The sequence below is a fragment of the Ascaphus truei genome, chromosome 7, assembly GCF_040206685.1.
Source record: "Ascaphus truei isolate aAscTru1 chromosome 7, aAscTru1.hap1, whole genome shotgun sequence".
Taxonomy (NCBI): Eukaryota; Metazoa; Chordata; class Amphibia; order Anura; family Ascaphidae; genus Ascaphus; species Ascaphus truei.
In genome coordinates this window covers 1,763,036-1,785,036 of record NC_134489.1, presented here as the reverse complement: position 1 = coordinate 1,785,036, position 22,001 = coordinate 1,763,036, and the positions used below count along the sequence as shown (strand labels likewise).

The following is a 22,001-nucleotide window of genomic DNA, read 5'->3' as shown; positions in this document are numbered from 1 at the left end:
CTACTGTCCCCAAAACAACCCACAACAATGCACACCTGGAACGCAACAGGGAGTACAGCACAACAACTGGAACAGACACCAGGCTCAACAACACTGACATAATCATACTCATCGACTCAAATGGAAGATACCTAAACAGTGAGCGACTATTCCCAGGCAAACACGTAACCATGATCCACTGCCCCACAACACAGAGAGCCCTGGATATCCTAAACAAACCAGACTTCAGAAACCCTGGATACATCATCATCCATACTGGTACCAACGACCTCCCGACCCAGCAGAGGAATCTTACTGAGAATCTGACACAAGTAGCGCAGAGAGCAACACAAAAATTCCCCACCACAAAGATAATTATGTCTACCCTACTACCAAGAAGAGATATCCCAACTGATACCATCCAGAACATCAACACAGAGTTGGCAAAAACATGCACATCTCTCCCCCATGTACACCTGGCTCAGCATGACTCCATCATACCACAACACCTGTACGACCATGTGCACCTCAACCAGCAAGGGATGCGCTACTTTGCAAAGACCCTGAAAGATGTCACCTTGGAGAGAACAGCCAAATACCCACTGCAGGACAGGACACTGCATCAGGGACCTAGACTACACAGATCTCACGAGACAAAGGGATACCCACAGACAGCAGCATTGGGACAACCACACAGCATCACAGAAAAGCATCACACCAACAACGTCCAGAACCAGACTAACGGCTAGCAACGAACTAAAGGAAATCCGGGAACTGCTCACTACCATCTGCACTAGACTGATGTAAAAATGCATAATCCTACCAACATCACTACCACAAACAAGCATAGACCACTACATGCAGAGAAAGAGAAGTACAGAAATGACAAGAATGAATGTACCCACATTTATTGTATCAACAGACTAGTGGAAAAAAAAACACTTGCATATTAGCTCACTGGAAGGCATAAGATATATAACTTATAGATATCCAAGATGAGATCTTTTAAAATTAGCAGCTGGAACATTCAGGGCCTGAATGCGTCAGCATTTGGTTCTAAACCACAAGATCCAGACTTCATAAACAAGTTGACGAGCGTAGACATTTTTATCCTCCACGAAACATGGATCCAATCGGAGGAGATGTCTCTCATACCTATGGGTTATAGGCAGCTCCTAGTCCCAGCCCAAAAACACAAAGGTGTGAAACGAGGCCGTCATTCATACATCCCCCCCTCTGACTCCCCATACTACAATCCAGACATCTTCGAGACCCTGCAGACAGAGGCAATCCACTTTCAGACCCTGGGTAAAGTGCTGATATGTGGAGACCTGAACGCCAGAACAGGCAAAGAACAGGACTACATATCTTCAGATGGAAATAACTACATCTTTGGAAATGACACTTGTTGTCATAGCTCTGTGACACGTCAAAGAACCAGCTACGACAGCGCAACAAACAAGAATGGTAAAGAGCTCCTAAACCTGTGTCGTGGTCTGGGACTGTACATTATAAATGTACGGACAAGAGGAGACTCTTTGGGTAGATACACATACAGCTCTGTGCTGGGCAGCAGCGTAGTGGACAAAGCAATAACCGACATAGACCCATAAGCCATCAGTGCTTTCATAGTTACACCAGCATCACCCTTTCAGACCACAATCAAACCCTGCTCTTTATTAAGAGACCAGACCAACCAAGCACACCACAAAAAACCCTCTCCAACCTTCATAGCCTGAAAGCCACCTACAAATGGACAAAACAGAGCCTCGCGACATACACAGAAATAATCAACAGCTCAGAAGTTGGAAACCTACTCCAAAGCTTCCAGGACACAAACTACGAGCAGAAAAAACACGGTGTAAACCTGGCAGTAAGAAATCTCAGCACAATATTCCATCTAATAGCAAAGAAATCAAACCTGAAAAAAACTAGCCCTAACTAGCCCTAACAACAAATGACAAAATCAAAGAAAAATGGTTTGATAAGGAATGCAACACCCTTAGAAAAAGCCTGCGAACAATATCAAACCAAAAACACAGAGACCCAAACAATACAGATCTACAAATGAGGTACCACCAACACCTGAAGCACTACAGGCACACCCTAAGGAAGAAAAAACAAAACCACATTGCCAAAAAATTAGAAAGAATTGAAGAAGCATTAGATGAAAATACTTTCTAGCAAACCTGGAAACACCTGGATACAAAGAAGAATAACAGACACCTGGCCATTCAGAATGGCAACATCTGGAAAAACTACTTTGAGGACCTTTACCAAGAAATCCCAGAAGAAAACCTGACGCAAGAACAAAAACAAATCCTCACCAAACAAACATCACTGGAGAACACTATAAAAGATAAATAAAACCCCCTGGACATACCAATCACAATCCAGGAAATAAAAGAAAAAATAAAACTAATAAAAACCAAGAAAGCCAGCGGACCAGATGGCATTCTACAAGAGATGCTGAAGTATAGCAATCCATCTATACAAGAAGCAATACTGAAAATGTTCAGTGAAAAAAAGTGAAAAAATAAGTGCGCAACTACAATCAATATAAAAGTGAAGTGATTATGTGATGTAATAAATAGGTGACCTTTGATAAACGTAGAATATATGGAGCGTCTGCAGCTGTGGCACCAGGGATGGCTCAGGTACCCCCTAATAACAGACAGAAATACAAAAAACAAAGCGCACAACGCTCATAGTGCATTAAAAATTATATTAGTACCAATAAAGTAAGGTGAGTATTATGCGTACATTAGGACAGATAAAACAAGCATTTCAGGGTTAATGTTACCCAAGCACCAACAGACGCCAGTGATGATGTCGTGGCTCTCTCCTATTCACTCCCTCAGCCTCAGAATAGGGCCTGGGTGGTCTCCGATCGGGAAGCAGTCAGTTCAGCCCTCCACCTCAAGATAGGGCTTAGGTGATCTCCGCTCAGGTGACAGACAGTCCAGCCAGACGCCGTGCAGATCGGTGAAGTCCGTTACTGTGGAAGTCTCTGTAGCAGCGGAACACACGCTGTTTGGTATCCGATCCTGCGCTTCCGGGTCCGTGACGTCAAACAGCAGCGACTGCGCGTCGCAAGTCTACAGAACACCGGGCCGGTTCTCAGAGAGTGCTAAAAAATTCAGTGTACGCCAAAAGTCTTTCAATCTAACGCGTTTCGAGACCACAGGGGTCGAGACCACAGGGGTCTATTTGGCGTTGACAAAGGGCGACGGCCCGAAACGCGTTCGAGATTTTTAACCTATCCCATGCCATGATGTCTACCATGGAATAAAGGACTTTTATACCGGTATCTAGCCCCCTCATTGCTGCATTGCTGTGCTCCGTTTTCTTCCGTGAGGATATCCTGTTGTCAGCCTGATTAATAAGCACGTCCACAACACCAACAAGGGCAAAATCTTTGCTTGCTTTGTGGACTTCAAAAAAGCCTTCGACTCCATCTGGCATCCAGGCCTATTGCTGAAAACACTAGAGAGCGGAATAGGGGGGAGAACATACAACACGATCAAAAGTATGTGCTCTGAAAACAAATGCTGCGTGAAAGTTAATAACAAAAGGACAGACTTCTTCCATCAAGGCCGTGGAGTTAGACAGGGCTGCAGCCTGAGTCCCACACTTTTTAACATCTACATCAATGAGCTCGCAGCAGCCCTAGAATCCTCCTCAGCACCTGGGCTCAACTTGGCTGGAACTGAGATTAAATCTCTACTATACGCAGATGACCTGCTCCTGCTGTCTCCAACAGAACAAGGCCTCCAACAGAAACTGGCAATACTAGAAAAATTCAGCCAGGCCTGGGCACTCTTTGTGAACCTAGAAAAAAACAGAATAATGGTATTCCAGAAAAAATCTAAAAAACATCCAACCATATCGCAATTCACACTGGACGACAATGCACTGGAACAGACAGCGAGCTACACATACCTTGGTCTAACAATCAGCTCATCAGGGAAATTCAACCTGGCCATAAATACACTGAAGGAGAAGGCCCGCAGAGCATTTTATGCAATAAGGAAACAGATGTACCACCTCAAACCACCAATTAGAATCTGGTTGAAAATATGCAACAGCATCATCACACCCATCCTTCTGTATGGCAGCGAGATGTGGGGCCCTGTAACATACCCAGACTCCACAAAATGGGATACCAGCCCAACAGAAATACTGCATCTGGAATTCTGCAAACAACTTCTCCAAGTACACAAGAGTACATCAAACAATGCATGCCGGGCTGAGCTGTGCCGCTTTCCTCTACTGCTCACTGTACAGAAGAGAGCACTGACATTCTGGGCTCACCTAAACAAGAGCCATCCCTAGTCTTACTGCTACAGAGCAATGCAAAGCCAGGACCACCTCACTAAACCCTGCCCAATCAAACAACTTGTCCTCTCACTCCAGGGACAAAACCCCACACAGATCAACAACCTGCCGAAAAAAGAAATCAACTCAATCTCCAACGAAATGAAGAAGCAGTATGTGACAATGTGGGAAAATGATATCCAAACGCTCAAAGAAGCTGGAAACCTACCACAGTCTACAGAGAGCATACACTCTGGCACCCTACCTACTGAAGGTAAAAGACCCAAAACAGAGACAGACCCTGGGCCAGTACAGAATAAGTGCCCACAGCCTAGAAATAGAAACAGGCAGACAGACAGAACTGGAAGCCCTGGGAGATGAGAATATGCCAAAGATGTGAGCTAGGAGAGGTAGAAGATGAAACGCACTTCCTGTTGCGTTACACACAATACTCTGAAGTGAGGAGTGCCCACCTAGAGAAACTAACTGCTGTTATCCAGAACTTTAATAATATAGAGGAGAACCAAAAATAGCGGTCCTCCTGGGAGAAGATGAAAACACAGCAGAACTGGCTGCACACTATATCAGCACCTGGCACAAGCTGAGAGACGTCCACTAACCCCCACATCCCTGTGAGAAAATGTTACCCATATACCGTGCAATCATTATACCCTACCCCCTAGTATTCGTGTAATTATTGTCCCCCACCCCCTATTATTCATGCTTTGGCAATACTGAAATGTTCTTTTGTCATTCCAATAAAGCTGATTTGATTTGAGAGAGAGACACAGACACAGAGAGACAGACAGACATACAGAGAGAGAGAGAGACACATACAGACACATACAGAGAGACACACACACAGACACAGAGAGACAGAGTGACACACACAAACGCATACAGAGACACACACAGACACAGAGAGAGACACAGCTACCTCCTGTATTTCACACGGGATTCGGGAAGGGGAGCTTCTGGGCAATGTGATGTGCCCTGGCAGGCATTTCCGATCCCTCTGCACCTCATGGGGAGGGTAGGATAGGGGAGGGGTGATCACACCCATGTGCTGTTCCTCCAGACTGTGAAGATCCCGGCAGGCATCTCCAGCAGCGCCCTCTGATTTTTAAAAAAAATACATTGATTCTAAAACGCAGACCTATTTCAGTCATGTGAAAATAAGAAAAAAAAAATCCGCAAATTAGATCCCAGCCGGGGACGTTGGGTTCCACCAGGGGGAGATTATAGCCATGTGTAAAATTGGTGTACAGATCTCTCTCATGCTGGCAGTAATCCTGGTAAGAAGGCAGGGTTGCCAGTCACTATCATGGAGGTTTGCCCTCAAACCTTGGTGAAGTGTCATATGTAGCAAAGGAAGTGACAACATGCTTTGTGTCCACTGTTAGTGACATAGAGGTGGGTCTTTCTGGAGTCTATATAAGACACAGAACTGCCTAAAGTTGGTGGTTGTGTTATGTTCATCCAGAGTGAAGTGTCTGCAGCTGTTCGAGTCTGTCTGTCAGAGAGTCAAGTGCAAGCTGATTACACACTGTGTCCAGGGACCTGGCACAGCTGGTGGTCTCCCTTAGGGGAGAGGTGGAGAGCAACTAATTAAGAGAGGAGGAACCTTCTGCATGGAGTACCTCAACGAAATGAGCGGCTAAGTACGACCGCTATGATGGGCAGTCTGCCACGTAACATGCTATTAAAGATGCCCTGGTTCAAGAGATCCTTCCTGAGTGAGTCTGGAGTTATTCCCCAGAAAGATGCACCAAGGAGTTCCCTGTCAGATACTCCTTCCTGCTGCCGTAGGGATCCCGATGGGGTGGAGGCGCTGTACCAAATGTGAGTAGGACTCAGAACACTACCTCAGACGCCTGTCATGGTGATATTCCCCATTACCCAACAGCGGGAGACTCAGGAGTCCTGTTGCCAGCAGGTGCACCACAACACACCTACATGTAATTGGGAGCAGATTACACCCACAGGGGCCAATTTGAGATTGGGTGGGGGGTCTGACCATTACACATCTTAGAATCGAGGAAATATGGTTTTTATATTTATTATATATATTTAAATTTATAATCAACATTTTTAAAGACTGCCCATTTATCTTCCACATTTTCCCCTGCAAAATCATCCCAATTAATTCCATGTAGATTATTCCTCAGATTATTAAAACCTGCCTGTAAAGTCTTTGTTGAACCCATGTAATATGTTTTTTGAGAATTTATGATCTTACTCATGTATACTGTATATTACAAATAATTGTTGAATTAACACACTGTTTTTATATTTGGCATCAAAACGCTGTTCATTGTTGAACAGACAACATGCTACTTTTTAATAATAATAAAACAATATTTATTAATAGAATATTTCCAAAACACTTAAGTGAAGCATACAGTAACTGAACACGATTTGCTTAGATATTGCTCAACATGAGAAATGGACAACATTAACAAAAATAAAATGAGGGATGAAAACACACAGGTTGAAGAGTTCTTATTAAAATAAATTCTAGGCATTGCATTAATTCCCCAAACCCCACATAGTTCTGTGTACTAGCGTTCAAAACTGAAAGCATAAGTGTATTACACCATATCCTCTCTTGTATCTCATAATTTAAGATACAGTATGTTTAATAGCTCAACAAATTTAGGCTCAAAAACCTATGAAAAGCACAACAAATATCAGGGTACAGCTCCTATTACTTTGCTTTTAATAAACACCTACAGTATTAAGGGCTTAGAAATGTGGAAAGAAAGCAGAAGTAGTTGAAGCTGTACAGAATAGAGCCGAGATGCAAAACATTATTAAAAAAAAAAATATATATAAATATTTATCAAAAACGGAAATCTTCTTGTAGATCGCACAACGTACGACAGGTGTTTGAAATGTATGTAACCAGGTTAAGAAGAAAAGGAACGCAATTTGTACGAAAAAACAAAAACAAACCTAACAAAATGCTTGTGCATAACTGGAGTTTCCAAGTTTTCGACAACAGCATTTTCTCATAGTTATGTCTGCCTGATTACTTTCTCATGTCATTTTTGTGAGGTACTGTAGGTGAAGTGTGCAACATACTAAAAAAAATGCAGAACAATATGCAGATAATTAAAATAAGTGCATTTAAAGTCGCATTGCCATGTGAAATTGTAACGATCAATTCCGCAGATGTTGATGAGAAGTCCTATTCTTCAGTAAGCCTACAAAGAAAAAAAGAAAAAACTCTTCAGCTAATACTGAAACATTGAAAATGCCACAACAAAATATGATCATTCAGTATACAAATGTACAGCAAACATTTTTCGTTTTTTCTATTTCTAAGCTCAGGGTTAACCCTAGTTCACTGCAAGAAAGCTTTAAATGAGAAACTAACCAAGATGTCAAATTTTAACTTCCGAACAATATTGTGTTTCATAACCACATCATACAATGGGTCCGAATTTACAGCTCGACTAGGAGTAAGATGTGAGAGCCTGCAGAAATGCATTGTAAATAAAAATGTAGGTTACCGTATTACAAGTTTGGTTGGATAGAAGATAATGTGCAGGCTCTACAAAACAAGAAATTTGTTTTGACAAAATAAGTGAAATGGCATGGCAACAGTGAGCCTGCTTTAGGGTACAGGTCATTGAGGCATATTTAAATCACTAAACAAAATATTCAAGACTAAATTAAAAAAAAATACTTTAAAAAAATGGAATCTGCGTCATGGACAATTTGAAGTTTCAGGTTGCATGTCAAATGGAAGAGGTGTGCTTTATGACTGTTCTTATAACATATATAAATGTATACATACAGTGTAATGATACCGATATAAAATGAGGTACTTTGCACTCAAGTGAATTCTTGTTTAGTGGCCATTAGCTCTTAGACGGGTCTTAAACCGCTTCTCTTCTCCTAGAATAGGCTCAAAGAAACACACACAAAAAAACAGCCGATAGTGTAGTATGCTTATATTAAAGGCATTCAGAGATCATCTCTCACAATATTAAACATCTTGCTTGTATTCCGAGTACACTTTGTGGCTGGCGTCCTCTCACCATGAAGCCCTCGTGTGCGATATTTCCCAGGTCTGCCTCTCCCGTGACGTCACCAAGAGCCTAGACTGCACTCTCGGCTGGCCTAAGTAGTCTCAGCTGTTCCCGCCCTTACACGTTTTGCAGCTAGGAGTCTCAGCCTCTTAAGGGGAGAATTGCACAGCCCTTCTCAAGGCTCCCTATTCCATCAACGATCACCTTTCCTTTTTTTCCAAAATTGGCAAATTGTACACGTGTGTGTGTTTTTTTGTTGTGTGTCAGATGGCACTGATTAATAACCATTCTCAATGTATGAATATATTGTGACATAGTCCCAGGACAGTGGGCAGCTTTCTGTCCGATTTATAGAAGTGCAGACTTTGGATGGAAGTGACCCGCTCCACAAATTCACAGACACTAAGGCTGGTGAATAGGAAGTCCATACCAGACTTTACAATGGTTCTGGTTTCCCTTACATGCTCTCCTAATTAAGGAACTGAACAATATATTGCAGTGGGGTTTGCAGCTCCAGTCTCTCTCGTAGAGCCTGAAGGTTGGGAGGAAGATGCTCCCCGGTATCCAGTTCGGGGTAGACAGCCCTGTCACGAGAGACCAGCACTTTTAACACATTTATACCCGGATCCTTTGATTGAGCAAAGCGAAGAGATAAAATAAATTGTAATTTATTTCCACAAAATAACATACACACTATTTTACACAATTACACTGACAATGCACTTACTGGGATGGGGGTAAACTAAATAACTTGTTCCCAAAACAAAATCTTGCAAAACAAAGTCTCTAGGAGCAATTTCCCAGGAGCGGAAGTTGCTCGCAAACAGAGCTGGAAACAGTCCACCATCAGCAGTGCAAGTTGCCACCGCTGTGTACTCCGACGGAACTGCTTTGTGGTATTGGTACTTGGAAACTTAGTTCTTACGAAATCCTGAAGCTTGTTACGAAATCTTGTAGAATTTTAGAACTGTAGATGGAACTTGCATGAATCTTAGAATCTGATTCCGGACGGGCTGCACGGATTCTTATAGGGTTAAAATGTGCAGCCAATCACTCAGTGGAAATAATTTTTCCCACATATCCTGGAGTTGCCAATACCTTACAAGCCTGGCAGAGGTGGCTTCTCATTTTGCTAAGGGCATACGTGAACCTCGCACCTTTGCCGCTTAGCATATGAGACCCAACCTCCTTACCTTGCGACACTCAGTCTGGGCTGGGCAGCCATTTGTCGATCTGCCCGGACTTTACATTAAGATGGGGGTACTTGAGCTACCCCTCCCCACTTCACACCTTAGTAGGCCGGAGCCTTTAAACTTCGGACTTTTACAGACATCACGGCAGCAAGCCAGCGGGATGTCTTAGAAGTTCGGGGCTGGAGACGCTCCATTCATTCACAGGAATTTCCTGCCATGCTTTTCTAAACGACAGTAAGCATAAATAAAGTGTTTCCTCTGTCTCTAGTGTTTTGAATGAAAGTCCCAATGTGCCTAACATGTTGAAACCATTAAAATAGGGGTATTTTCATTCATCAAATTTTATAAAACCTTTTAAAAATTGCGTTATGTGATTTTTTCTGTTTTTACCTGAACGATATTCATAGCAAATTTCAGCGCTCTAGGAGCTTCCAAGCGAAAGTTAGCAAAATGCCGCTTGTTATGCTGCCAAGCGCTGAGTTTAAATAACATTTTTCCTTTACACTTTCCCAGGCAAAACACTGTTACCGTAAACACTTTAACTTAGAAATGACATTAATCTTGCCACCTTATACCTGGTGGGAGATGTTCTGACCCCCAATCTGGAGTCTGGGGTTTCGGGCATATACCGGGGACCTTTGAATGTAATTCATTCCCCTGCCCGGTCTTACTATTATGGTCTGTGCTGAAGCAGGGAAATCTCCGTTGCTTGACACTCCTGCAATAGTAAGACACACATACATTTACATTACAATTATAGTGTTTCTGCCATCATTGGGTTGCAGAACTGGCACTTTACAATTCCCCAACATGGCTCAGGGGCACCAAGCCGGGCATTATACCTTTATTATTGGCCTGGGTACCCCCTCACCGTCACAGGCCCCACCACCATGTTGCAGCAATGGGGGATCTATTGGGACGCGGTCCCCATCTCACAGTTAAGGACTCGATATTATACCTGTGTGTTATTTAAAGTTGGTAACTGGCTTAGCCAGCCAATATTGCAGATAAGTATATGCATGTGAGTTAGACTCCTGACAGGAGAAGATGCTTCCTTTTATGATTTATTTTGTTCTTAAAGTGACGGCGTTTAAAAATGTGTAGTGTCCCTAAAGGACTTGTGTGTATACATGTGCTTGACCCTCTTTTATACAAACAAACCCTAGAAGACTGTCAGGAAGAGCCTGGGCAAGCGGCAGCGCTACATAAAGGGAGTCGTTTGTCATAATATGTAAAAATAACCAATTGTTGCATGTGAATTTTAATACATGATACATAGCTACATAGTAGATGAGGTTGAAAAAAGACATACGTCCATCAAGTTCAACCTATGCTAAATTTAGACAACAGATACTTTATCCTATATCTACACTTACATATTAATCCAGAGGAAGGCAAACAAAAAACCCCATCAAGGGTAAAAATAAATTCCTTCCTGACTCCAAGAATTGGCAATCAGATGAATCCCTGGATCAACATTCTTCCCATGTTTACTTATTTGGTATATCCCTGTATACCTATCCTTTCTAAAAAGATGTCTATTTTTTTAAAACAAATTTATTGTATCTGCCATCACAGTCTCCATGGGTAATGAATTCCACATTTTAACTGCCCTTACTGTAAATAACCCTTTCCTTTGTTGATGGTGAAATCTCTTTGCCCGCAACGTAAAGGGATGCCCCCAAGTTATTTGCACTGTCCTTGGAATGAATAGTTCATTTGAAAGATCCTTGTACTGTCCCCGAATATATTTGTATATAGTTATTATATCCCCTCTTAGATGCCTATTTTCTAATGTAAATAAATCTAATTTAGCTAGCCTCTCCTCAAATTAGATTGTCTATCCCCTTTATTAATTTGGTGGCTCTTCTCTGCACCCTCTCTAGTTCCATAATGTCTTTTCTAAGGAGTGACGCCTAAAATTGTACTCTATACTCAAGGTGTGGTCTTACTAATGCTTTGTAAAGGAGCATAATTATGTTTACTTCCCTTCCATCCATTGCCCGTTTAATGCAAGATAAGATCTTGTTTGCCTTTGCAGCTACTGCATGACTTTGGGCACTATTGCTAAGCCTGTTGTCTACAAGCACTCCTAAATCTTTCTCCATCAAGAATTCCCTCAATTTATCCCCATTTAATGTGCAAGTCGCCAGTTTATTCTTGTATCCTAAATGCATAACCTCTGTAACGCTCACGCTGCCCACAAACAAGACAAGACCCCGGCACTGAGGTGGGAAGGTATAACACCACACACCTGCAGCAGTGGAGGCGTGCCTGGAAGGCAGATAGTTTAGCGTTGCCGGGTCTGGGTTGGAGTGTAGGAGATGCGGTATACTTGCCGTGTTCCGGGATTGGAGAAAACAGGATAGTAGGGGTCTGTAAGCCGTGGTCTGGGATTGGAGAGAGCAGCGTAGTCCGAGTCCGTATGCCGTGTTCAAGGGTAGGAGATCGCCGCAGTCGAGAGTATGCTAAAGTCCAAAATCCAGAAGGGTACACAAACAAGCCGAGTCGGTACACAAGAGGTTAACTGCAAAGGAGACAGAGCACTGCACAAACGAAGTGAGCTTCACGAGGCTACATAGGATTATGCTGAGCAAAGCATAGGAGGAAGCAGGAAGTATTTAAAGGCAGGACAGGCCAATGGGAACAGGGGGTGGAGCGGAGGCGCAGCCCCAGCGGAGCTGGTATAGGCTGCAGGCAACAAGGCAAGGAAGAGAGACTTGCCACGCAACTGGGCATCGTTGCACGTCGTGTGTGCGTGCCGCGCGTGAGAGACGTGCGACGCGTGCGGGAGGCGGGACCAGGTTCCGTGCGGCAGATAGAAGAGCTGCGGGTGTGTGCTGTAATAAGAGCAGGGGAGCGCGCATGGACAGGAACAGTGGCGGCGGCAGCAGCAGGTAAGGAAGGAGCACGGCGCAAAGGACGTGTTCCCCCGATTCCTTACAGTACCCCCCTTGAGGATCGGCCTCAGGACGATTCCTATATGGCTTATTTGGAAACCTGGCATAGAACCGCCTTAGTAATCCTGGAGCATGGATAGGCGAAGTGGTATCCATGAGCGTTCTTCGGGTCCGTAACCTTTCCAATGAACTAAAAATTGGACTCCTCCTCTGGAGTATCTAGAATCCATAACTGACTGAATCTCAAACTCTTCCTGTCCCTGAACCATGACCGGAGGTGGCCTAGGCGAGACATCTGGGAATCGAGAGCTTTGAAGAACAGGCTTTAACAACGATATATGGAAGACTGATGGTATCTTCATCGATGGAGGCAGTTGAAGGCGATAAGCAACAGGATTGTCCTGTTGCTGAATTCTGAAGGGACCCAGGAATCGTAGAGCCAGTTTCATCGTAGGCGTCTTCAACCTTATATTCCTTGAAGACAACCATACCTTGTCACCTGGCCTACATTTGGGCACCTTTTGGCGATGGCGATCCGCCTGTCCCTTCTGTCTGAGGACTGCCTCCTGAAGGTTTCTTTGAATTCTCCTCCATGAGTCTTGAAGAAAGTTTACCCTGAAGTCTGCTGCCGGGACTCCAGAGAGATTGGATGAGATAGGGAGACGAGCTGGGTGGAAGCCATCATTTAATAAGAAGAGCGACTCTAGGTTGGACTCGTTCCTGAGGGAATTGTGAGCGAATTCAGCCCATGGGAGTAGATCCACCCAGTTATCTTGTGCATCGGATATGAAACACCTCAGGAATTATTCAAGAGATTGGTCCGTTCTTTCTGTCTGACCGTTAGTTTGTGGGTGGTATCCAGAAGAGAACAGAAGCAACATATCCAGTCTTTGGGTGAAGGCACGCCAGAACTTAGAAACGAACTGTGGTCCACGATCAGAAACAATAGTGAATAATAGTGACCCGAACTCCGTGAATACGGAAGATTTCCTTCACATAGATGTCTGCTAGGGTGGCAGAATTAGGGAGTCCTTTAAGTGGTATAAAATGATTTTGCTTAGAAAATCTATCTACAATGACCAGCATGGTATTCATACCGCTAGAGAGTGGAAGTTCGAAAATGAAGTTCATAGAAATGTGTGTTCAAGGACTATCCGGAATAGGCAAAGGGCGAAGCAGACCAAACGGCTTGTTGCGAGCGGATTTGTTTCGAGCACAGGCTGAACAGGAACTGACAAATTCTTTAATGTCCTTCAACATGTTCGGCCACCAAAACGTGCATCTGATTAGGTTTGAGGTTCTCTTGGTACCTGGGTGACAGGCAAATTTAGAGGAGTGACCCCACTCGAGGATCTTTTGGTGGAATTGTGGAGCGGCATGCAAGCACTCCTCCGGCGCCTCCATACCCTCAGGAATGAGTGTCTGAGACTCCAATATCTGATCCAGTACGTCAAAGGAATTAGCCGAAAGGATATAATAAGAGGGAAGAATGCTCTCGGGGATATCTTTAGATTTATCTTCACTGACAAATTGACGGGACAAAGCATCGGCCTTCAGATTCTTGGTACCAGGAATGTATGAGATAATGTAATTGAACCTTGAGAAGAAAAGGGCCCAATGGGCTTGACGGGAACAAAGACGACGAGGACTCTCAATGTATAATACATTTTTATGATCCGTAAGGATTGAGATAGGGTTTTCAGTACCCTGCAGGAGGTGTCTCTATTCTTGTAGGGCAACTTTAATGGCCAAAAATTCACTATTCCCAACATCATCATTTTGTTCTGCAGCAGAGAATTTTTTAGAGAAGAATCCACAGGGGTGCAACTTATCCTGGGGAGATCGCCTTTGAGAGAGTATGGCTCCTGCTTCAATATCCGAGGCATCTACCTCCAAAGTGAAAGGGAGAGAGAGTAGGGTCAGGATGACGTAAGATTGGGGCGGAAACTAAAGCCTTTTTTGAGAGCGTCGAAGGCTAGGCATGCTTCGGGGGCCAGGAAGAGGGATCCGCTCCTTTCTTAGTCAGGGCAGTAATGGGAGCCACAGTGGCAGAGAAATTACGAATGCATTTACGATAATAATTGGCAAAACCAAGGAAGCGCTTTAATTCACGAACTTCTGGAAAACCGCAGTCCAAAGGGCATAACTAAATCTTCGTAATGGCCGTCGTGTGTTTTAAAGGCCGTCTTCCATTCGTCTCCTTGTCGTATACGTATAAGATTATAAGCCCCACGGAGGTCCAGCTTGGAGAAAATAGTAGCACCTTGTAAGCGGTCAAAAAGTTTGGAAATAAGGGGCAAAGGGTAGCGATTCTTCAGAGTACTCTTGTTCAAACCTCTGTAATCAATACACGGGCGAAGTGACCCATCCTTCTTAACGAAAAAGAACCCTGCGCCGGGGAAGTGGAATTTCTTATAAAGCCCTTCTTTAAACTCTCTTGAATATAATCGGACATGGCCTTAGTATACGGGAGTGATAATGGGTGAGACCTAGCTTTGGGAAGGATGGCACCGTGCAAAAGATCAATAGGGCAGTCTAAGGAACGATGAGGGGGCAGAACCTCAGACCGAACCTCATCAAATACGTCAAGAAACTCTGAATATATTACAGGAAGAGAAGGGTTAGCAGGTTTGGTGGTCTCTAGGCCGGCAACGATTTGTACGGGGCGTAGAAGGGCTCTTAGTGACTGGACTCCCCTGTATAGGCTTGTTATCAGTCCAGTCTATCTGGGGATTGTGGCGTTTGAGCCAAGATAGACCCAGGATTACCTGCAACGCAGGGGAGTGAATTACGTCCAAGGACATTTTCTCATTATGGCCATCCTTCGTGGAGAGGGAAAGACAAACTGTCTCCAAAGTAATGAAGGCTGGCTGGAGAGGTCTTCCATCAATTGCCTCGAGACCGAAGGATACGGACTTCTGTATCATAGGGATGTTGTGCTTGTTGGCGAAATCGTGATCCACAAAGTTTCCCCTAGACCCGGAGTCGATAAAAGCAGAAGCGGATACATGGAAGTCAGGACCCTTGAGGAAGATCGGAAGCATAATCCTTTTTGGTAGTCTTCCCTTAGTAGGGGGAGAAGAAGAAATAGTACCCAATGAGATTCCCCCATACCTCATTGGGTGTTGACGTTTCCCGGCTCCGTAGGACAGCGGTGCGCCAGATGTCCAGGTAGACAACAGTAGAAACACAAGCCCTCATTCTTCCGACATTTCTCAGAATAGGAGAGTTGATGACTTCCTAACTGCATGGGTTCTGGGACCTCAAGAGCTGGGAGCATGTTGGGAGTAGGACTGCGGATAGAAGGCATAGGAGTGAGAGAGCAAGCATGATGGCGTTCAAGCCGCCTTTCCTCAAGGTGTTGATCCACCCGAATACATACGGCTATCAGGTCCTCTAGTGTGGCGGGTCTTTTCTGGGTCGCTAACTCATTCTTCAGAATGAAAGTACTTGCCAGAAGGCTGCAGATAAAAGCCGCCTCGTACCAGCCCGTGTCCGCAGCGATGGTCCGGAACTCCAGGGCATACTTAGCAACAGATCGGTGGCCCTGGAAAATATGAAACAAAGAAGATGCACCAGTAACTTTACGACCAGGGGTATCAAACACCTGCCTGAATTCTTTCTTAAACTTAGCGAAATCTTGTGTAAGTTTGGGTCTCAGTTCCCAGATGGGAGAAGCCCAGGACAATGCATCGACAGTCAAGAGTGCAATAATATAAGCCACATTAGCTCTGTTGGAAGAGAAGCGAGAAGGAGTTAATTCAAATTGAATATCACATTGGTTTAAGAATCCTCGACACCCATGTGGGTCACTAGCATAGCGATTGGGAGTAGGGAGGCATGGCTCCAGGTGTACATTGGGCTCCAGACTACAAGGGTGACAAGGTTGAAGGACTGATAATACAAGACATAGACTGGTGGAGCGAAATTGTGTCGACTCTTTGGGTTAGACTTGGTTAGACATGCTCGAAAAGAGAGGACAGGGCTGGGCCCACCTCAGGGGGACACAGAAAAATGGGGGATCACAGTGTGAGGGAGAGAATGGATTAAGGAAAGTGAATCTTCTTAACTGGTAAACAATGGGGTCAACTGGTGACCAAGCACTTGATATATATTAAATATAAATAAAAGTAAATGAAGGGGATATATATATATATATATATATATATATATATATATATAATATATTTATATATAGGATATATAAATCATTAATAATGAATTTTAATTTTTTTAACGTTTCATTTTTTCACATTCATTTTCAACCTTTACCAATCACTTATTCCCTATATCCCCTTCATTTACTTTTATTTATATTTAATATATATCAAGTGCTTGTCAAATGACATTATGTGACTACCATAGTCCCCATATTTTGATTACACATCACTTTGTCTATTGTTAAATCAATCTCTATATTCAAAATCACACTAAGGCTTATTAAGAGCATGGTAGGAGGTCAATACTAAATTCACTTCACTTCGCTGATTCTTTATGTAACATAGATACATGTCCAATTCATTATAGATTTACCACTCTTTATACATAGTTTTGTGTCGTTTTACCACATATTTTCACTGTATTTACACAGCATTTAATTAATGCTCACACCCACAATTTTCGGGCTTCCGCCACTTTTAATATGATAAAAATACAACTATGTATGATCACATTTTCTCTACTTAAGTTTGAAATACCAATGCGTGCGCAACTTACCTTTGGATGCGTGCAAACCATATTGTGGCAGCAATCAAAGAACCTGTTTGAAGAGAACTGATTATAGAAGGAAAGCGATTGGCCAGCCACTATATATAATCAACCAGTATCTGGCGCATCCTCATTCAAAGAGCCTGAAAAAGCCCAGTACAGGGCGAAACGCGTAGCTCACCTTTCTGGACATTTGCAGCCACCATAGAGGAGCCGGAAGTGACGTCGTAGCCATGAATCCGGACGCGGAGACAGAGACCACCTACCGCTTACCACCGAGCGACTCCCTATGTTTTTAGTACCATTCCTTTGAGTGCTTCACTGTTAAGCACTAGTTTTTATCCTTTTGTTTCATTTATCTTATAATAAAGTTTTCATCTGCTCTGACTACAGTCCCCAATGCTGCAGTCTTTTATTCATCTCTGCATGGAGGAATGATACCTGCCCTGAATCTAAAGAAGACACAAGGACATAACTACTAAAAAAAGTTAAAGATACCTCTACCAGTGTGTACTCACACTGGCCCGTGTGTGTAGTTGAATTTATATTTTCATTTTATCCCCATTTCCCCCCCCCTCGCCTTTTATTAGGTGATCACACATGGTCTAATACATTCCACTTGTTTGTCTATTTGAGACAATTGTAAAAACACCACCAGACACCATTTTTGGAGTTTTCAGGTGTTTCAACATCAGAGACTTGGAAGAGGTGAAATCAAGATACCATTACGAGAGGACACTCACATTAGCCCGTGAGGAAGAAGTCAAGTCTGCAGTGAGAAACATCCCAGAATACCCCAGTGCGAGACGACGACAAGAGGGAAGAAAAACTACCCCATAAGAAAGAGCTGGAAAGTAAAGAAACCTTGATGTAATAGAACTTACCCAAGGCCGTGTAAGTTATACATTTATTTCCATATACACGTATATGTATTTTCCCGCTCACTGAGTCCATCCCTAAGCCATCTTTCTGTGTTCCATTGCTACTAAGGGTCCTGGATAGATCCTGTTGGGGTCCGAGTCACAGGAGGGCATCACAAGAAAACACGTGAATTCTAAAGGCCGTATTATACCTTTTTTTTTTTTCAAATATTTTTATTAGGCTTTGATACATCAATAAAATCTTAACAGATCATATTGCCTAACATTTTAACATCATTTTTTTTTTGTTGGGGAACAGAGTGACAAACTGAGTTGTCGAAACGGGGGAGTGCCTTCAGGGAGGGAAGGCAGGGGAGGGTCAAAGGGGGGGAAAGTAGGGGGGGAGTCTGGGGGGGGGATAAGGGGTGGGTGTCCCACCTGGCTGTTGGGGGTTCAGTCCGAGGAGTAACTCTTATTCCTCTAGGGGGAGGGGGTGGTTCTCCGTCTAGGCGGGGCAGACTGTCTCTCTCTGTTGAGGAGAATCCAAGGCTCCCAAACATCCTCGAAGGCGGGGAGTTTTTGTCTCACGGTAGCAGTAAGCCTTTCCATGAGCATCACATCACCGACTCTTTTTTTGATTGTTCTCATAGCTGGTGTGGTTGTTTTCCTCCAGGAGGCCGCAATTCCACATCTCGCCGCGGTGAGGATGAAGGATATTAATTTCCTAGTTGGTCGGACAATGTCGGACATTGGGGCGGCCAATAGGAAGGTCAGTGGTTCGATAGGTAATTCTAGGTCGGTGACCTCTTTTATCAAAATTTGGACCTTGGCCCAATACTTTACAATGTCTGGACAGGACCACCAGATGTGGACCATGTCCCCTCTATGACCACAGCCTCTCCAACATAGCTCTGATGCCAAAGGGTAGATCTGGTTTAACCGTGATGGGTAAGATACCAGCCAAACAATTTTATAAATATTTTCCTTAATTGTAGTACATAGGGAAGTTTCTGAGGCTGCCTGCCAGATTTCTTCCCAAGTCTCTCTTTTCATAGTTATACTCAGGTCCGTCGCCCATCTGAGCATATAGTCATGCTGTTTGAAGGTTGTTGAGTTCTCCAGTGCACGGTAGATCTCAGAGATAAGACCTTTCTGATGGGTCTTGACCTTGCAGAGGTATTCAAATTTAGTGAGAGTGGGGTATTCTGGGAGTGGGCATGTTTTCCGAATAAAGTTTCGAATTTGAAGGTATTTGAATGTGTCCAATTCTCTAATTTTGTATTTGGCCCTCAGTTCTTGATAGCTCAGGAGCTTCCCAAGGCTTAAGAGATCAGCAATCGCCTCTATGCCCCGTATGCTGAAATGGTCGAACAGCTTAGATCCACATCCCGGGGGGAATTTTGGGTTGTTGAGAATGGGGGTCAATTGGGAACTTGCTGAGGAGAGGCCATATTTGTGCTTACATCTCATCCAGACTTCCCACGTGTGTAGTGAGGCCTGTAATTTAAGGTTGTGTGTCTGCCCATCTCCTCTGTCCAGGCTCCAGAGGCAGGCTAGCAGCGAAGGCATCCTGGCATATTGAGTCTCTATTTTTACCCAGCAACAATGGGCCGGGTCTGTGTTCCACATTACTGCCTGTTTAAGTTGGGCAGCTAGGTAGTATTTATATAGGTCTGGGACCCCCAGGCCTCTCCTAGATCTTGATGCCAGCAGGACCGATCTCGCGACTCTGGGTTTCTTGCCCTGCCAAATAAAGTGGAACAATCTGTTTTGTATGTTTTTCAGATCAGTGCCTGGAACATGGATCGGGAGTGTTTGGAAAAAGTATAACATTCTTGGGAGTATATTCATCTTGGCAGTTATCATCCTCCCGATCCACGAAATCTGGTAACCTTCCCACTGATCTAGATCCTTTTTGATCTTTTCCCATAACTTCGGGTAGTTATCCTGGTATAAATCACAGAAGTGCCTTGACACATTAATTCCCAGATATTTAATGTATGAAGGGCACCATCTATAGCTGAAATTTAGTTTGAGTAGTTTGACTTCGGGATCTGGGAGACTAAGATTTAGGGCCTCTGATTTATCACTGTTTATTTTATATCCTGATACGTTTCCAAAATCCGTCAGTTCCTTTTGAAGGTTAGGAAGGGAAGTTAGGGGTTTAGTCAAAGTTAGAATGATATCATCAGCGAATAGGGAGATTTTATATTGTTCTTCATCGATGGAGATACCCTGAATATTCGGGTTATGTCGTATTTTGGTCGCTAGTGGTTCGATCGTGAGGGCAAAAAGAAGGGGGGATAGGGGGCATCCTTGCCGGTTTCCATTACTAATTTGGAACCGTTCGGAGCCTCCACCTGCTAGTCGTACTGACGCAGACGGGTTTTGATAAAGTGCTCGAACACCCTCCAAGAACGTGTCCCTGAACCCAAATTTTATCAGCGTTTGGTCTAAAAATAGCCAGTCAATTCTGTCGAATGCCTTCTCTGCGTCGAGGCTCAGTAGCATTGCCCTTGAGGCTGACTGGTGGACGTGGTCAACTATGTTAATTATCTTGCGGGTATTGTCTGAGGCCTGGCGGCCCAGGACAAACCCGACCTTGTCCGTGTCTATTAGTCTCGGGAGGATAGGATTAAGCCTGTTCACCAGAATTTTGCTATACAATTTAAGGTCGTTGTTCAACAGTGAGATTGGTCTGTAACTTCCACATTGAGTGGAGTCCTTCCCTTCTTTGAGTATTATGGCCAGATTAGCGGACGACATTGAAGATGGGATGGGACTGCCTTCTAGAAATGAGTTGAACAAGTTCAATAAGTGGGTGGACAAGATGGGAAGAAATTTCTTATAGTAGGCATTTGTGAAACCATCAGGGCCCGGCGTCTTGGAAATTTTTGATGCCTTAACGGCCGCCTCTAATTCTTCTATCGTTATTTTTGCGTTCAATCTATTATTTTCTTCCTCTATTAGGGAGGGGAGCTCGCAATCGTCTAAATAGTCTATAGCTGACGATAAGTCAGTTGTGCTAGGGTTAGCAGAGCGAACCCTTAGGTTATATCATTTGGTGTAAAACTTGGTGAATTCCTCTGCTATTTTTTTCTCATTGTATAGTATCTCACCAGAGTTATTCTTAATCGCTGTTATTTGTGATCTTTTTTGTATTCCTCTTAGCTTACTAGCAAGAAGTCTATCGGCCTTGTTCCCTTTGTCATAATACCTCTGACCCGTCCATTTAAGAGCCTTTTCTACATTTTCCAATTGGATTGCTTTCAGATCGTTTCTAGCAGTTGTCAGCTGTTTGTAAATTCTCCGAGAGGGGTTATTTTTATGCTGCTGCTCTAATTTGATAATAGTATCTGTAAGCTCTTTGGTTAATTTGAGTTTAGTTTTTTTTCCGGTAGGAGGCAATCGAGATAAGGTTTCCTCGGATTGTCGCCTTATGGGCTTCCCACAGGTTTGCTGGAGACGAGACGGAGCCCACATTTATTCTGAAGTATTCCCTAAGGGATTTTTTGAGCTCCAGCACTATCTCGGAGTGGTTTAGTAAGGAGTCGTTCAGTTTCCAGCTATACGAGGTCGATTTAACGAATGGAATGGATAGGGTCATGGTGATGGGAGCATGATCTGACCACGTAATAGGGCCTATGTCTGAGTCAGTGGCGGCCTCTAGAATGTTCTTGGTTGTAAGAAAATAGTCAATATGGGAATAGGTCTGGTGAGGTGCCAAGTAAAAAGTATAATCCCTTTGCCCCTGATGTTGTGTTCTCCAAATGTCCACCAGAGAAAAATCCCCCAAAATATCTTTAAATTTTTTCCCCAGTCTCTGGGACTGAGTGGAATGTTGTCGTCCTGGGTGGCTCGATTTGTCTTCATTTGGGTTGAGAGCCATGTTCAGGTCACCCGCTATGAGTAGCGAGGATAACTACTGTGGGTCAATTTCTTCCAGAACTTTTCTCAAAAATTCTGTCTGGTTCTCATTTGGGGCAGAGGTTAACAAGGGCAATTGCC

The 22,001-nt window shown here is 43.7% G+C and overlaps 1 protein-coding gene across 4 annotated transcripts in view; it reads right to left on the bottom strand.

Annotated features, from left to right (window-relative positions):
* Positions 1 to 6,611: 6,611 nt before the first annotated feature.
* The window catches only part of TBCCD1 (TBCC domain containing 1), a 234,299-nt gene continuing 218,909 nt past the window's right edge, over positions 6,612 to 22,001 (bottom strand). The window contains exons 7-8 of one of the 4 annotated variants that reach the window (XM_075606824.1): positions 17,143 to 17,185; positions 6,612 to 7,502 (exon numbers count right to left, since the gene is read on the bottom strand). The gene's annotated coding sequence lies outside the window, so the exon portion shown is untranslated. Of the gene's footprint in view, positions 7,503 to 15,880; positions 15,974 to 17,142; positions 17,186 to 22,001 lie in introns of all 4 variants that reach the window. The other 3 variants (XM_075606823.1, XM_075606831.1, XM_075606821.1) reach the window with 3 other exon arrangements.